Source organism: Somniosus microcephalus, chromosome 7, assembly GCF_052327205.1.
Source record: "Somniosus microcephalus isolate GS21.2 chromosome 7, FLI_Smic_1.0, whole genome shotgun sequence".
Classification (NCBI taxonomy): domain Eukaryota; kingdom Metazoa; phylum Chordata; class Chondrichthyes; order Squaliformes; family Somniosidae; genus Somniosus; species Somniosus microcephalus.
This window is the reverse complement of record NC_140993.1, coordinates 91,538,974-91,558,029: the sequence shown is the minus strand read 5'-3', so window position 1 is coordinate 91,558,029 and position 19,056 is coordinate 91,538,974.

The following is a 19,056-nucleotide window of genomic DNA, read 5'->3' as shown; positions in this document are numbered from 1 at the left end:
CCGCCCTCCCTCAGCTGATGAATCAGTACTCCTCCATGTTGATCACTACTTGGAAAAAGCATTGAGGGTAGCAAGGGCACAGAATGTACCCAGGGTGGGGGACTTAATTGTCCATTACCAAGAGTGGCTCAGTAGCACCACTACTGACTGAGCTGGCTGAGTCCTGTAGGATATAGCTGCCAGACAGGGCTTGTGGCAGGTGGTGAGAGAAACAACACGAGGTGTAGGGGATTTCTCTTGCTTGCTCTGGTCTCCTGTCAGGCTTCTTGCAATAATTACCCGTGAGTGGTTCGACCCACTCGCCCCTACGGTTCTCGACCTTGGACTTAGGTGCAGGGAGCTGTAGTGCAGAAAAACTCAATAGACCAGGTCGAATAGCACGAAATGGATGCCTTTATTGAACAGTTTGCAACATTATAAAATACATGTCATATGCACAGATTAAAGAAACTACAAGCATGCACACATCTGTGAACTTAACTCTATGGAAATGGGGAACACACGGCACATCGTAAAAAGGGTAACACATTACAACTACCCTTAACCCCCTCCCCTAGACCTAACTAAGTTTCGATTTGAGGAACTCGGGATCATGCTCACCACTTTAAGAATTGTGAAACAGGGGTTTTGCAGCCTTTTGGCACAGCTTTCCGTTGTCACGTGGGTTTGGAAAGTTCTGGCGCAGCTTGTTTTCCTCTTGGTTCTCCTGTGATGAGGCAGTCGATACAGCCTTGGTGAGCGCTCGCCACGGATGAATCCGTTACCGACATGACTTTAAGAACTGGATGCACATGGGTGAATCTATTACCGATGTGATGTTGAGACACTGGAGTGCCGGGCCCTGAGTGTCCTCTTATACAGTCATAATGATTGTCCTTCTGAGGGTGTCTTCTTCTTCGGCCTGAGTCGTCGATGATCTCCCGACCAAAGTACCCGGGCCACCCTCGTCGTCTTCTCATCGTTGCCGGGCCTTGCCTGCCCGAACACCGAACACGGTCCGAACCGAAATGCTACTTGGTTCCGATGGAGTCTGTCCCGAAGCGTTTTTGAAGCGTCCAAGAAGTGAAGCCGAAGTGAAGCGTAGTGAAGCGTAGTGAATCGTGAAGTGAAGCGTCAAGTGAAGCGTACTGATGGACTTTTTCAATCCACAGTTATACCTTTTTGGAACATTCTTATCTCCTGCCAAATCATAGTCCTGTCTTTGTAATAATTTTGGCGGCAGAACTCTCTGCAGGGGTGTTTTGTCTTCATAACGGGAGTCGGTGATAGCTGAACTGGCCTTCCTGGGCCGATAATGTCTTTGCTTTGTCACCGTAACTTGGTTTGTATATTGATCGGTCTGGAGATTGCCCTTGATGGCTGTTAAACGGCTTCTCTTTGTACAGTAGATGGGTTAAAGTGTTCATTCAATTGTCCGCCCATTTCTTGATGGGCCTCATCCTGCTACCCAAATCTGTCCTGTACTTATAATCTAATCAATATGTATACTCAGTTCCATGAGTTTCGGTTTCCCGAAACTGGTTTTCGCGGGCTTTAATGTCCTTAATCCACAAGTCTGTCTGGCTTGCAGTAACAGAAATTCAAACGGTCCCAGAAGCTGGTCACGAGGTCTGGCGGCCATTTTGTGTGCCCTTTTATCAAAGGTTTCTCTGTACAAGCTTCTTTTTGGTCAATAAAGCTGTTTTATTAACCCTAACTTCTTGCGTGATTACTCATGAAAATTTCGCGAATTCTACAGAGGGGAAAAACCTACTTGACCTCATTCTCACCAATATTCCTGTCGCCGATGCATCTGTCCATGACAGTATTGGTAGGACTGACCATTGCACAGTCCCTTGTGGAGGCGAAGTCCCATCTTCACACTGAGGACACCCTCCATCGTGTTGTGTGACACTACCACCGTGCTAAATGGGCTAGATTCAGAACAGATCTAGCAGCTCAAAAATGGGCATCCATGAGGCACTGTGGGCCATCAGCAGCAGCAGAATTGTATTCCATCACAATCTGTAACCTCATGGTCCGGCCTATCCTTCACTCTACCATGACCATCAAGCCAGGGGACCAACCCTGGTTCATGGAGGAGTTTAGAAGATTCAGCACCAGGTGTACATACACATGAGGTGCCAACCTGGGGAAGCTGCAACACAGGACTACATACATGCTAAACAGCGTAAGCAGCATGCTATAAACAGAGGTAAGTGATCCCACAAACAACAGATCAAATCAAAGCTCTGCAGTCAGCCCACATCCAATTGTGAATGGCGGTGGACAATTAAACAACTAAAGGGAGGAGGAGACTCCATGTTCATCCCCATCCTCAATGATGGTGGAGCCCAGCACGCGAGTGCAAAAGACAAGGCTGAAGCGTTTGCAACCATCTTCAGCCAGAAGTGTCGAGTGGATGATCCATCTCGGCCTCCTCCTGAGGTCCCCACCATTGCAGAAGCCAGTCTATAGCCAATTTGATTCACTCCACATGATATCAAGAAATAGCTGAGCTCACTGGATGCAGCAAAGGCTATGGGCCCCGGCAACATCCCGGCTGTCGAGCTGAAGACTTGTGCTCCAGAACTAGCTACACCTCCAGCCAAGATGCTCCAGTACAGCTACAACAATGACATCTAACTGACAATGTGGAAAACTTTCTAAGTATGTCCTGCCCACAAAAAGCAGGACAAATCCAATCCAGCCAATTACTGCCCCACCAGTCCACTCTCAATTATCAGCAAAGTGATGGAGGTATCATCGACAGTGCTATCAAGTGGCACTTACTCCCCAATATCCTGCTCACCGATGCTCAGATTGGGAACCAATAGGACCACTCGGCTCCAGACCTCATTACAGCCATGGTCCAATCATGGGCAAAAGAGCTGAATTCCAGAGGTGAGGTGTGAGTGACAGCCTTTGACATCAAGGCAGCATTTGACTGAGTGTGGCATCAAGGAGCCCGAGTAAAATTGAAGTCAATGGGAATCAGAGGGAAAAATCTCCGCTGGCTGGAGTCATACCTAGCACAAAGGAAGGTGGTTGTGGTTGTTGGAGGCCTATCACCTCAGCCCCTTGACTTTGCTGTAGGAGTTCCTCAGGGCAGTATTCTAGACCCAACCATCTTCAGCTGCTTCATCAATGGCCTTCCCTCCATCATAAATTCAGAAGTGGGGATGTTCACTGATGATTGCAGTGTTCAGTTCCATTCGCAACTCCCCAGATAATAAAGTCGTCCATGCCTGCATGCAGCATGACCTGGACAACATTCAGGCTTGGGCTGATAAGTGGCAAGCAACATTCACGCCACACAAGTGCCAGGCAATGACTATCTCCAACAAGAGAGAGTCTAACCACCACCCCTTGACATTCAACAGCATTACCTTTGCCAAATCCCCCACCATCAACATTCTGGGGTCCACCATTGACCAGAAACTTAACTGGACAAGCCACATAAATAATGTGGCTCCAAGAGCAGGATAGAGGCTGAGTATTCTGCGGTGAGTGTCTCACCTCCTGACTTCCCAAAGCCTTTTCACCATCTACAAGGCACAAGTCAGGAGTGTGAGGGAATACTCTCCACTTGCCTGGATGAGTGCAGCTCCAACAACACTCAAGAAGCTCAACACCATCCAGGACAAAGCAGCCCGCTTGATTGGCATCCCATCCACCACCTCAAACATTCACTTTCTCCACCACCAATGCACCATGGCTGCAGTGTGTACCATCTACAAGATGGACTGCAGCAATTCGCCAAGGCTTCTTCGACAGCACCTCTCAAACCCGCGACCTCTACCACCTAGAAGGACAAGGACAGCAGGCGTATGCAAACACCATCACCTCCAAGTTCCCTTCAAAGTTACACACCATCCTGACCTGGAAATATATTGCCGTTCCTTCATCATCCCTGGGTCAAAATACTGGAACTCCCTCCCTAACAGCACTGTGGGAGTACCTTCACCACACGGACTGCAGTGGTTCAAGAAAGCGACTCACCACCGCCTTCTCAAGGGCAATTAGGAATGGGCAATAAATGCTGGCATTGCCAGTGACGTTCACAACACAGGAACAAATTTTTAAAAAGTCCTGGTATCATTCTAGTGAATCTGGGCTGTACCTCTTCAAGACCAATATATCCTTCCTGAGGTTCTGTGCCCAAAACTGAACACAGTACTCCAGATGGGGTCTATCCAAGGCTCTGTACAACTGAAACATCATTTCCTCACTTTTGAATTCCAGTCCACTTGAGATAAAAGCCATTAGCCTTTTTGATTAATTTTTGTACATGTGCACTAGCTTTTAGTAATTTTTGTACATAGACACAGTTTTTGCTTTGGGCACAATCAGCGATTCTGGCGCAAATTGCGCCCAAAATTGCGCTCATCTTGAAAACTGGTATGCTCCTCCTGCGCTATGTGGGAACTCAGGGACACTTCCTGTGTCCCTGACAACCATGTGTGCAGGAAGTGTATCCAGCTGCAGCTACTGGCAGACCGCATTGCGGCGCTGGAGCTGCGATTGGATACATACTGGACCATTCACGATGCTGAGGACGTTGTGGATGTTATGTTCATTAATAACTAGTCATTTTTATTAAGAACAGCTAGCTTTTGCTAGACACTTTATTGAGCACATGTGGGCTAGGTACAGTATCTGTAGAGGCCTCCATCTTGACTGCTGCCTTGTGGGTAGCCTAGTGCATCCTGGGTAGCCCACTCTTATATACATACAGCACCACCTAGTGTACCATTCCAGAATGACAGGTTACTGATCATTACACCCCTTTCTTTGAGGTTAAACAAAATCAGTATCAATCAATATCAATCAATAACAACATAAACATCTTCAACAGTCAATACATTTTCAATGTAGTTTTCTTTGTACTCAAAGATTAAGTCTATCAGGCTTTTTTACTTCACGTGTGGATCTTCTCAGCACAGGTAAGTCTGATGTGTTTTCATGAGAGCCTGTATGTGTATTTGTGTTAGATTGTTCTGGTGGTGAGTGACAAGATTCAGTTGCAGCATTGTCATCGATTTGCTCTTCGATAGTCTCTTGTGTTTTTAGGAGGGAACGGCGGTTCCTCCTGAGAATCTGTCCTTCCTCAGTTCTAACAGTGTATGACCTTGGTCCTACTTCCTCAAGAACTGTAGCTTTCCTGTTCCATGCATCTGGATCCTCAATCCTGACAACATCATCCCTTGTCAATGGTTTCAGAGTTTTGGATGACTTGTCATAGTATGATTTCTGTTTCAGCTTTAACAGTTGAAGTCTCTGTCGCAGTTCCTTACTCTGCTTTTCTTTTGCACAGCAGGGTAGCATGGTACGCAACTTGCGACCCATTAGGAGTTCAGCAGGTGAAGAACCAGAGTCTAAAGGGGAGGCTCGGTAGCTCAGCAGGGCGAGATAAGGATCAGACTTGCTTTCTGTCGCTTTCTTCAGTAGCTGCTTGAGAACTTGAACACCTTTCTCTGCCTTACCATTCGACTGAGCATACAAAGGACTGGATGTGATGTGTTGAAAGTTATAATGTGCTGCAAACTGTTGCCACTCCTTACAGTTGAAGCACGGACCATTGTCGCTAACGGCAATCCTGGGAATTCCATGTCTGGCGAAGATGGATTTCACATGCATTATGACACTGCTTGCTGTGGTGCTTGAGAGCAGCGCCATCTCAGGATAGTTAGAATAGTAGTCAATCGCTATTAGATAGTCTTTACCATTTAAATAAAAAAGGTCCATACCAACCTTTTGCCATGGTGCTGTTGGTATGTCAGCTACTATCATTCGTTCCTTTGCTTGTTTGTTTTGGTGTTTCTGACATGTCTCACATTTGCCTATCATGTTCTCAATGTCCTTATTTATGCCAGGCCAATAAACAGTGTCTCTTGCTCTCCTTTTGCATTTTTCAATTCCGAGGTGTCCCTCATGAATCCTTTTGCGCATGTCTTGATGTAGAGCCTGTGGAATGACTATTCTGTTCTGTTTTAGTAATAGTCCACTTGCGACACTCAATTCTGACCTTATGTGAAAATATTTTGGACAGGAACCTTCTGGCCAACCATGATGAATGTTCTCTATTACTGTTTGTAATACTGTATCATTTACTGTTTCTTCTGCTATTTACTTTGATTTTGTGTCTGACACGGGCAGCGCAGCAGTGACCATACTCACATGAACATCCACGTCTTCTTCAGTAGAGCTCACATGACTCATTGTGGGTGCTCAGGATAGTGCATCTGCTAACACTATGTATTTGCCTGGTGTGTAGATCAGTTCAAAGTCATATCTTTGCAGCTTCATCATGAGTCGTTGAATCCTTGGAGACATCATATTCAGGTTCTTAATTATGATGGCAACCAGTGGGCTGTGGTCTGTCTCAACTGTGAAGGTGGGAAGTCCATATATGTAGCCATGAAACTTTTCTAGCCCAACTACCAAGCCTAGACATTCCTTTTCAATCTGGGCGTATCGACACTCAGTATCAGTCATAGACCTGGAGGCATAGGCAACAGGCTTCCAATCTTCACCCTCTGCTTGTAGCAAGACCGCACCTAGGCCATCTTTTGATGCATCCGTTGACACCTTGATTCTTTTTGTTGGGTCAAAGAAGATGAGTACAGGTGTGGTTGTCAGCACTGTTTTGAGGTTTATCCACTCTTGTTCATGTCTTTCTGTCCATGCGAACTCATTTGTTTTACGTAACAGGTCTCGCAGACAGGCTGTCTTGGCTGACAAGTTAGGAATGAACTTTCCAATGAAGTTTATCATCCCCATAATGTGTAGCACTCCTTTTTTGTCAGTGGGTCGGGGCATTTTGAGTGTGGCGTTTACTTTTTCCATATCTGGCTCTATTCCTTTACCAGATAGATTATCTCCTAGGAAAGTGACTTCCTGGATGCCAAACTGACACTTGGCTTTGTTGAGCTTCAGTCCATTCCGGCGTATGCTCTGTAGCACTTTAGTCAGTCTCTCATTGTGTTCTTTCAGTGTGGAGCCCCAGATGATGATGTCATCAACATAGACCCGAACTCCTTCCAGACCTTCAATTATGTGTTCCATCGCTCTATGAAAGATTTCAGATGCAGATATTATCCTGAAAGGCATTCTGAGGAAACAATACCTGCCAAATGGTGTGTTGAAGGTACGGTATTTGGTGCTCTCTTCATCCAGTTTTAGTTGCCAAAATCCTTGTGAGGCATCGAGCTTTGTAAAGTATCTGGCACCTGACATTTCACTGGTGATTTCTTCTCGCTTGGGAATCTGGTAGTGTTCACGTTTTATGTTTGCATTTAAGTCCTTTGGATCCATGCATATTCTTAGATCATTGTTCTTTTTCTTTACACATACCATGGAGTTAACCCAGTCTGTTGGCTCTTCGACTTTCCTGATGACTCCTAGTGTGGTCATTCTGTCCAGTTCTTTCTTGAGCCGGTCACGCAGGGCTGCTGGAACTCTTCGTGGAGCATGTACCACTGGCTGAGCATCCTCCTTTAGCTGGATCTTGTAAGTGAATGGTAGAACTCCAAGTCCTTTGAACACATCCTGGAAATTATTCACTACAGAATCCACCGAGTCATCTGGTCTGCTTATGGCACAGTTTATACGGTAGACTCTCTTGACCAGTTCTAAGTCCTCACAAGCTTTGTCACCCAGTAGTGAATCAAGTCCTTCAGCCACAACAGAAAACATGAGATGATGCACTTTGTCTTTGACTGTCACTTTAAGTCTGCATACACCTAAGCTATCTATTTTCTGTCCATTATAGTCCTTCAGTAGTACTGACTTTTTCTGTATTTTGGGCTTTTCTTTCATATTGTTAATGTCACTCATACTGATTAAGTTTGCTTTTGCCCCAGTGTCTAGTTTCAATGTAACTAATGCTCCCTTTACCTGCAGTGGGATCATCCATTTGTCCTCTTTTACTGCATTAACTTTATGTTCAGCATTGTTAATTCCTGAGGGCTGCACATTTTCTGTATCCTTTTTGATATTGTCACATGACACCATTCCTACAAAACATGTCTCACTTAAATCAGTGTCCTCAATTACATTAACTCGTTGCCCTTTCTTAGTTTTTACTTTTAAAAAGCATTATTTGGCAAAGTGATTCTTTCCATGACATTTTGTGCACATTTTTCCAAACGTTGGACATTGTTTTAACTGGTGTTTGTAACCACAGCGTTTACAATTAAAAATTCCTTCCTCCGATTGCTTTTCACTTCTGTTCAGCCCATGTAGTCCTTCAGTTCTTCCCCTTGTAGGACACAGCACCGACAGCAGCACTTACTGCAATCGCATCATCATTGATTTCACTGAAAGTCTTGGCATGCTTTTGAGCTAGCTCGCTAGCTTGGCATATTTTCACAGCAATTTCCAATGTTAGTTCGGTTTCTCTCAACAGACGTTCCCTGAGTTTTTTAATCATGAATACCAAACACAATCTGGTCATGAATCATGGATGCTTTCAGCTCAGAGAAATTACATGTCTGTGCTTTCAGTTTCAGATCAGTCAAAAAGCTATCAAAAGTCTCATTTTGCTGCTGTGTCCGAGAACGGAAGATGTACCTCTCATAGGTTTCATTCCTTTTGGGAGAACAATGTGTATCGAACTTCTTTAGCACATCATCTAATTTTTCTCTGTTCTCCTCTGGATTAAATACAAATGTATTAAATACCTCTATTGCCTGTGGGCCTGCAACCGTGAGCAGCAACGCTATTTTCCTTGCATCTGGCTTCGTACCGTACCCGATGGCAGCAATGTAGAGTTCGAATTGTTGTTTAAAAGTCTGCCAATTGTAGTCGACATTTCCTGTGAGTTTCAAACGCTCTGGTAGCTTCAAATTCTCCATGTCGCGTTGCACAATATTCAGCAGATCTTACCAATCCTTGTACCATGTTATGTTCATTAATAACTAGTTGTTTTTATTAAGAACAGCTAGCTTTTGCTAGACACTTTATTGAGCACATGTGGAGTAGGTACTGTATCTGCAGAGGCCTCCATCTTGACTGCTGCCTTGTGGGTAGCCTAGTGCATCCTGGGTAGCCCACTCTTATATACATACAGCACCACCTAGTGTACCATTCCAGAATGAGAGGTTACTGATCATTACAGTGGATATCACGTTTAAGCAGTTGGTTACACCACAGGCAAAGGTTGCACAGGCAGAAAGGGAATGGGTGACCAACAGGCAGAGTAGCAGGCGCAGGCAGTTAGTGCAGGAGTCCCCTGTGGACATCCCCCTCTCAAACAGATACACCACTTTGAATACTGTTGAGGGGGATGGCTTATCAGGGGAAAGCAGCAGCAGCCAACTTCCTGGCACCAGGGGTGGTTCTGCTGCACAGGACGGGAGGAAAAAGAGGGGTAGAGCTATAGTAATAGGGGATTCTATTGTAAGGGGAATAGATAGGCGTTTCTGCGGCCGCAAACGAGACACCAGGATGGTGTGTTGCCTCCCTGGTGCAAGGGTCAAGGATGTCTCAGAGCGGCTGCAGAACATTTTGGAAGGGGAGGGTGAACAGTCAGTTGTCGTGGTGCATATAGATACCAACGATATAGGTAAAAAATGGGATGAGGTCCTAAAAGCTGAATATAGGGAGTTAGGAGGTAAATTAAAAAATAGGACCTCAAAGGTAGTAATCTCAGGATTGCTACCAGTGCCACGTGCTAGTCAGAGTAGAAATAGAAGGATATTTCAGATGAATATGTGGCTTAAGGAATGGTGCAAGGGGGAGGGATTTCAATTCCTGGGACATTGGAACCGGTTCCGGGGGACGTGGGACCAGTACAAACCGGACGGTTTGCACCTGGACAGGGCCAGGACCGATGTCCTAGGGGGAGTGTTTGCTAGTGCTCTGGGGGAGGGTTTAAACTAAAATGGCTGTGGGTTGGGAACCTGAGCAGGGTGACAGAGGAAAGGGAAACAAGGATAAAAGCAAAAGATAGGAAGGAGAAAAACAAAAGTGGCAGTCAGAGAAAGCAACGATTTAAATCAAACATGGCCACAGTAAATAATAATTCTAATAGGTCTAAGAGCGTTAAAAAAACAAGCCTGAAGGCTTTGTGTCTTAATGCGAGGAGCATTCATAATAAGGTGGATGAATTAGCTGCGCAAATAGAGGTAAACGAATATGATTTGATTGGGATTACGGAAACATGGTTCCAGGGTGGCCAAGGCTGGGAACTCAACATCCATATTCAATATTCAGGAAAGATAGGCAAATAGGAAAGGGAGGTGGGGTAGCATTGCTGGTTAAAGAGAGGATTAACACAATTGTAAGGAAGGATATTAGCTCTGACGATGTGGAATCTGGATGGGTAGAACTGAGAAATACCATGGGGCAGAATACATTTGTGGGAGTGGTATATAGACCTCCAAACAGTAATGCGGAGGTTGGGGTGGCATTAAAAGGGAAATTAGAGAAGCGTGCAATAAAGGCACAGTAGTCATCATGGGGGCCTTTAATCTACATATAGATTGGGCTAACCAAATTAGTAACAATACTGTGCCGGAGGAATTCCTGGAGTGTTTACGGGATGGTTTCCTGGACCAATATGTCGAGGAATCAACTAGAGATCAGGCCATCTTAGACTGGGTATTATGTAATGAGAAAGAATTAATTAGCAATCTTGTTGTATGAGGCCCCTTGAGTCGGAGTGATCATAATATGATCGAATTCTTCATTAAGATGGAGAGTGAAGTAGTTGACTCAGAGACTAGAGTCCTGAATTTAAATAAAGGAAACTACGATGGTCTGAGGCGCGAGTTGGGTAGGATTGAATGGGGAATGTCACTCAAAGGGTTGACGGTGGATAGGCAATGGCAAACATTCAAAGACTGCATGGATGAACTACAGAATTTGTTCATCCCAGTTTGGCATAAAAATAAAACAAAAAAGGTGACTCAACCGTGGCTAACAAGGGAAGTTAGGGATAGCATAAGATCCAAGGAGAGGACATATAAATTGGCCAGAAAAAGCAGTAAACCTGAGGATTGGGAGCAGTTTAGGATTCAACAAAGGAGGACAAAGGGATTAATTAAGAAGGGGAAAATAGAATATGAGAGTAAGCTTTCAGGGAACATAAAAACTGACTGTAAAAGCTTTTATAGATATGTGAAGAGAAAAAGATTGGTGAAGTCAAGCATAGGTCCCTTGCAGTCAGAATCAGGGGAATTTATAATTGGGAACAAAGAAATGGCAGACTAATTAAATACATATTTTGGTTCTGCCTTCACAAAGGAGGACACAAATAACCTCCCAGAGATGTCGGGGAACATAGGGCCTGATGAAAGGGAGGAACTGAAAGAAATCAGTATTTGTAGGGAAATGGTGTTAGGGAAATTGACAGGATTGAAGGCTGATAAATCCCCAGGGCCTGATAATCTACATCCTAGGGTACTTAAGGAAGTGGCCCTAGAAATAGTAAATGCATTGCTGATCATCTTCCAACATTCGATGGAATCTGGAACAGTACCCATGGATTGGAGGGTAGCTAATGTTACCCCACTATTCAAAAAAGGTGGTAGAGTGAAAACGGGGAATTATAGACCGGTAAGCCTGACATCGGTAGTAGAGAAAATGCTAGAGTCCATTATAAAAGATGTAATAGCTGAGCACTTGGAAAACATTGACAGGATCGGACAAAGTCAACATGGATTTACAAAGGTAAATCGTGCTTGACCAGTGCGGACCTGCGTGGGAACAGAGCATCGGCGGTAGAGATTAAAACCGGCAGCGAGGAGCGAGGAGCAGCCCGACCAGCGCGGACCTGCGTGGGAACAGAGCATCGGCAGCAGAGCTTAAAACCGGCAGCAAGGCACGCCAATTCAGCAGCAGGGGAGAGAGGTAAAAAGTAATCAAAGTATGACGTCACCAGGAAGCAGGTAAGTGATTGGTTGGTGAGTATTTCTCTCTTTTTTTAAACTTTAACTCTGGTTTATAGTTTCTAAGGTCTCTCTGGTGTAGCAGGGACTGTTGGTAAACCAGTTAACTGTAGTGTAATTAGTGGGATTGATTGATTTAATTTAAATTCAATTAAGTAAAGGGTAAGCCATGGTAGGACAGCCGGGCCCCGTGATCTGCTCCTCCTGCGATATGTGGGAACTCAGGGACACTTCCTGTGTCCCTGACAACTACATGTGCAGGAAATGCACCCAGCTGCAGCTACTGACAGACCGCATTGCGGCGCTGGAGCTGCGATTGGATACATACTGGAGTGTTCACGATGCTCAGGACATCGTGAATAGCACGTTTACAGAGTTGGACACACCGCAGCTAGAGGTTGGACAGGAAGAAAGGGAACGGGTGACCAACAGGCAGAGTACTAGGCGCAGGCAGGTAGTGCAGTGGTCCCCTGTGGCCATCCCCCTCTCCAACAGATACACCACTTTGAGTACTGTTGGGGGGGATGGCTTATCAGAGGAAGGCAGCAGCAGCCAACTTCCTGGCACCAGGGGTGGCTCTGCTGCACAGAATGGGAGGAAAAAGAGTGGTAGAGCTATAGTAATAGGGGATTCAATTGTAAGGGGAATAGATAGGCGTTTCTGCAGCCGCAAACAAGACTCGAGGATGGTGTGTTGCCTCCCTGGTGCAAGGGTCAAGGATGTCTCCGAGCGGCTGCAGAACATCTTGGAAGGGGAGGGTGAACAGCCAGTTGTCATGGTGCATATAGGCACCAACGATATAGGTAAAAAGTGGGATGAGGCCCTAAAAGCGGAATATAGGGAGTTAGGAGGTAAATTGAAAAACAGGACCTCAAAGGTAGTAATTTCAGGATTGCTACCAGTACCACGTGCTAGTCAGAGTAGAAATAGAAGGATACTTCAGATGAATACGTGGCTAGAGGAATGGTGCCAGGGGGAGGGATTCAAGTTCCTGGGACATTGGAACCAGTTCTGGGGGAGGTGGGACCAGTTCAAACCGAACGGTCTGCACCTGGGCAGGGCTGGAACCGATGTCCTAGGGGGGTTGTTTGCTAGTGCTGTGGGGGAAGGTTTAAACTAAAATGGAAGGGGGTTGGGAACCTGAACAGGGAGACAGAGGAAAGGGAAACAAGGATAAAAGCAAAAGATAGGAAGGAGAAAAAAAAGTGGCAGTCAGAGAAATCAACGGTTTAAATCAAACATGGCCACAGTAAATAATAATTCTAATAGATCTAAGAATGTTAAAAAAACAAGCCTGAAGGCTTTGTGTCTTAATGCAAGGAGCATTTGTAATAAGGTAGATGAATTGGCTGCGCAAATAGAGGTAAACGAATATGATTTGGTTGGGATTACGGAAACGTGGCTCAAGGATGGCCAAGACTGGGAACTCAACATCCAGGGGTATTCGATATTCAGGAAAGAGAGGTGGGGTAGCATTACTGGTTAAAGAAGGGATTAACACAATTGTAATGAAGGATATTAGCTCTGATGATGTGGAATCTGTATGGGTAGAATTGAGAAATACTAAGGGGAAAAAAACGTTAGTGGGAGTGGTATATAGACCTCCAAACAGTAAGGCGGAGGTTGGGGATGGCATTAAAAGGGAAATTAAAGAAGCATGCAACAAGGGCACCGCAGTCATCATGGGTGACTTTAATCTACATATAGATTGGGCTAACCAAATTGGTAACAATACTGTGGAGGAGGAATTCCTGGAGTATTTACAGGATGGTTCCCTGGACCAATATGTCGAGGAACCAACCAGAGATCAGGCCATCTTAGACTGGGTATTATGTAACGAGAAAGGATTAATTAGCAATCTTGTTGCACGAGGCCCCTTGGGTCGGAGCAATCATAATATGATCGAATTCTTCATTAAGATGGAGAATGAAGTAGTTGACTCAGAAACAAGGGTCCTCAATTTAAATAGAGGAAACTACGATGGTCTGAGGAGCGAGTTGGGTAGGATTGATTGGGGACTGGCACTCAAAGGGTTGACGGTGGATAGGCAATGGCAAACATTCAAAGACCGAATGGATGAACTACAGAAGTTGTTCATCCCAGTTTGGCATAAAAATAAAACAAAAAAGGTGACTCAACCGTGGGTAACAAGGGAAATTAGGGATAGCATAAGATCCAAGCAGAGGACATACAAATTGGCCAGAAAAAGCAATAATCCTGAGGATTGGGAGCAGTTCAGAATTCAACAAAGGAGGACAAAGGGATTAATTAAGAAAGGGAAAATAGGATATGAGAGTAAGCTTTCAGGGAACATAAAAACTGACTGTAAAAGCTTTTATAGATATGTGAAGAGAAAAAGATTGGTGAAGTCAAGCGTAGGTCCCTTGCAGTCAGAATCGGGGGAATTTATAATGGGGAACAAAGAAATGGCAGACCAACTAAATACATATTTTGGTTCTGTCTTCACAAAGGAGGACACAAATAACCTCCCAGAAATACCGGGGAACATAGGGTCTGATGAAAGGGTGGAACTGAAAGAAATCAGTATTTGTAGGGAAATGGTGTTAGGGAAATTGATGGGACTGAAAGCCGATAAATCCCCAGGGCCTGATAATGTACATCCCAGGGTACTTAAGGAAGTGGCCCTAGAAATAGAAGATGCACTGCTGGTCATCTTCCAGAACTCGATAGACTCTGGAACAGTACCCATGGATTGGAGGGTAGCTAATGTTACCCCACTATTCAAAAAAGGTGGCAGAGAAAAAGCGGGGAATTATAGACTGGTAAGCCTGACATCGGTAGTGGGGAAAATGCTAGAGTCCATTATAAAAGATGTAATAGCAGAGCACTTGGAAAACAGTGACAGGATCGGACAAAGTCAACATGGATTTACAAAAGGTAAATCATGCTTGACTAATCTACTGGAATTTTTTGAGGATGTAACTGGTAAAATAGATAAGGGAGAACCAGTGGATGTGGTGTATTTGGACTTTCAGAAGGCTTTCGATAAGGTCCCGCATAAGAGATTAGCGTGCAAAATTAAGGCACATGGGATTGGGGGCAAGGTATTGACTTGGATACAGAACTGGTTGGCGGACAGAAAGCAAAGAGTTGGAATAAACGGGTCGTTTTCCGAGTGGCAGGCAGTGACTAGTGGGGTACCGCAAGGATCGGTCCTAGGACCCCAGCTGTCCACAATATATATTAATGATCTGGACGAGGGAATTGGATGTAATATCTCCAAATTTGCAGACGACACAAAGCTGGGTGGGAGGGTATGCTGTGAGGAGGATGTCATGAAACTCCAGTATGATTTGGACAGGTTAGGTGATTGGGCAGAAACATGGCAAATGCACTATAATGTGGATAAATGTGAGGTTATCCACTTTGGTGGCAAAAACAGGAAGACACATTATTATTTGAATGGCAATAGATTGGGAGAAGGGGAAGTGCAAAGAGACCTGGGTGTTCTTGTGCACCAGTCGCTGAAGGTAAGCATGCAGGTGCAGCAGGCAGTTAAGAAGGCAAATGGTATGTTGGCCTTCGTAGCAAGAGGGTTCGAGTACAGGAACAAGGATGTCTTGCTACAGTTGTACAGGGCCTTGGTGAGACCGCACCTTGAGTATTGTGTGCAGTTTTGGTCGCCTTACCTGAGGAAGGACGTTCTTGCCATGGAAGGAGTGCAGCGAAGATTCACCAGGCTGATACCTGGGATGGCAGGAATGACGTATGAGGAGAGATTGTGTCGATTGGGCTTATACTCACTGGAGTTTAGAAGATTGAGAGGGGATCTCACCGAAACCTATAAAATTCTGTCAGGCCTGGACAGACTAGATGCTGGAAGGATGTTCCCGATGGTCGGGGAGTCCAGAACCAGGGGTCATAGTCTAAGGATAAGGGGTAGAACATTTAGGACTGAAATGAGGAGGAATTTCTTCACCCAGGGAGTGGTGAACCTGTGGAACTCTCTGCTACAGAGGGCGATGGAGGCCAGTTCATTAAATATATTCAAGAAAGAGTTGGATATATTTCTTGAGGCTAAAGGGATCAAGGGATATGGGGAGAAGGCAGGGACAGGGTACTGAATTTGAATGATCAGCCATGATCTCATTGAATGGCAGAGCAGGCTCGAAGGGCCGAATGACCTACTCCTGCTCCTATCTTCTATGTTTCTATGTTTGGCTAATCTACTGGAATTTGTTGAGGATGTAACTGGTAAAATATATAAGGGAGAACCAGTGGATGTGGTGTATTTGGACTTTCAAAAGGCTTTCGATAAAGTCCCGCATAAGAGATTAGCGTGTAAAGTTAAGGCACATGGGATTGGGGGCAAGGTATTGACTTGGACAGAGAACTGTTTGGCAGACAGAAAGCAAAGACTTGGAATAAACAGGTCTTTTTCCGCGTGGTAGGCAGTGACTAGTGCGGTACCACAGGGATCGGTCCTTGGACCCTTGCTATTCACAATATATATTAATGATCTAGACAAGGGAACTAGATGTAATATCTCCAAGTTTGCAGATGACACAAAGCTGGGTGGGCATGGGTACTGTGAGGAGGATGCCGAGAAACTCCAGGATGATTTGGACAGGTTGGGTGATTGGGCAGAAGCATGGCAGATGCAATATAACGTGGATAAATGCGAGGTTATCCACTTTGGTGTCAAAAACAGGAAGGCAGATTATTATCTGAATGGTAATAGATTGGGAGAAGGGGAAGTGCAACGAGACCTGGGTGTCCTTCTGCACCAGTCGCTGAAGGTAAGCATGCAGTTGCAACAGGCGGTTAAGAAGGCAAATGGTATGTTGGCCTTCGTAGCGAGGGGGGTTGAGTACAGGAACAAGGATTTCTTGCTGCAGTTGTACAGGGCCTTGGTGAGACCACATCTTGAGTATTGTGTGCAGTTTTGGTCGCCTTATCTGAGGAAGGATGTTCTTGCCATGGAGGGAGTTCAGCGAAGATTCACCAGGCTGATACCTGGGATGGCAGGAATGACGTATGAAGAGAGATTGGGTCGATTGGGCTTATACTCGCTGGAGTTTAGAAGAATGAGAGGGGATCTCATTGAAACTTATAAAATTCTGACAGGACTGGACAGACTAGATGCATGAACGATGTTCCCGATGGTCGGGGAGTCCAGAACCAGGGGTCACAATCTAAGGATAAGGGGTAAGCCATTTAGGACAGAAATGAGGAGGAATTTCTTCACCCAGAGAGTGGTGAACCTGTGGAATTCTCTACCACAAAGGCAGTAGAGGCCAATTCATTAAATATATTCACGAAGGAGTTGGATAGATTTCTTAAGGCTAAAGGGATCAAGGGATATGGGGAGAAAGCATGGACAGGGTACTGAATTTGGATGATCAGCCATGATCTCATTGAATGGCGGATCAGGCTCGAGTGGCCGAATGGCCTACTCCTGCTCCTATCTTCGATGTTTCTATGTTTTCCACTGAGTTTCCACTCAAACTCATTTGCATATCCCCAAATGCAAAATCTGCCATGAACCAGCGGAATCGGGCAGTGTTTTAAAACGTAATTTTAAAAAATGCTTTAAAAAATATTGCTTGATATATTTAAGAGTATTAACTTGGTAAATTTTTATTATTACAGCTGAAAATGAGTTTATCACGAAAAAAGTAAGCATTTTAAATCAGTGTCAATCCACCACCTGTGAGTAACCCAATTTTAAATTACTGAAAATGACTTTTAAAAAGTATACAAAACTATTTTCCAGTTAGCTTGGGGTACAGTAGTCAGTTCCTTAATATTTTTTAAAAATTCATTCAAAAGCTTTCAAAACGTACACTATTAGTGTCCTTACACCCAAAAGATCCAGCTTCATTTTTGGAGCCTCCGCAAAGGCCTGCAAACAAGCGCAATTAGCAGAAACTTGCAATGGTGATTAATTCACTCCGGGGGACGTGAGCAGTTTTGTGGGCGGGGCCTGCTTCTAGCGCGATGTTTTAAAACTAGCGCAAAAGATAATGGAAACTTGAGTTGCGCTGAACACAATTTGCGCTTAAAATTCTGCGATCTTTTGCGCCAGTTATGACGATTTCGAGGGAATTGCGCTGAAAAAGCAGCGCAATTGAGCGGAAACTCCAGGCCCTAAATCCCTTTGCTCCTCCACAGCTCCTCGTCTCGCTATTTAGAAAAGAAACAATTTTACTCTCTTAGATACAAAGTGGATGACCTCACACTTTCCCACATTGAACTCCATCTGCCATAGTTTGCCCACTCACTTAGTCTATGTCCCTTTATAACTTTCTCTTCCCATCCGCACAACTTACTGTGCCTCCTATTTAATGTATTCAATTCCTTCATGAAAGTCATTAATTTATATGGTGAAATGTTAAGGCCTCAGTACAAATCCCTGGGGAACACCACTTGTTACATCCCGCCAATCAGCGAGTAGCAGCTTATATGTGATACTGGTTATTCACAGAGTGATTTCACTAGCTCCAGCTCATCAACTATTTGGTAACGCAGAAATTCACTAAGGATCCGAGGCCTAGAAATTCAGTTGGCTGCGCCAGCCGTTAGCGCCTTAGGAGGAGTAGATCTCGAGCGCTAGGCGCTTAGCGCCAGGGCGCAGCGCGATCTGCGCCTCGCCCCAACTTCAGTAGACATTTAGCGCCGGCGCAAAGTCTTTGCGCGCGCCCTGCTGCGCGCGCAGATTATGACGTCATTTCCTCGTGCAACGCCCTTTGTGCGCCCCAAACCGGAACTTCAGTCGCGCCAGCCCATTGTGCGCCGGGCGGCCCTAACGACTGTGGAGTGGAACTGTGCACAGCCGAAGCGGGCCGCGGGGAGCGCAAATTAAAGGGCACTTACCCTGCACTATAAAGGGCAGCCATTTTGCAGCAATCACTCTTGTGCAACGGATTTTTTGAAAAAAACCAAGGAAGGGAGCTTACTGCTTTGGGCCAACACTAGGACAGGTATTTTTGGCTTCAGGCCAGAGCTTTGCAATTCACCTTCACTGATATCTCATTGTTTGCCAGCATATTATGGGGGCTGCATGGGGTGCCAATGCTGAGTTTCAGGATTATGTCGGAAGGGCTCGCAGACGCTGTGTGAGAGGGGCAGCCCTGGCTAGACGCAGAGGGGGCAACAGGCGTCAGCAACGTGGGCCTTACCCACTCAGGCAATACCGCCAGCAGGTCTCGTATCTCAACAT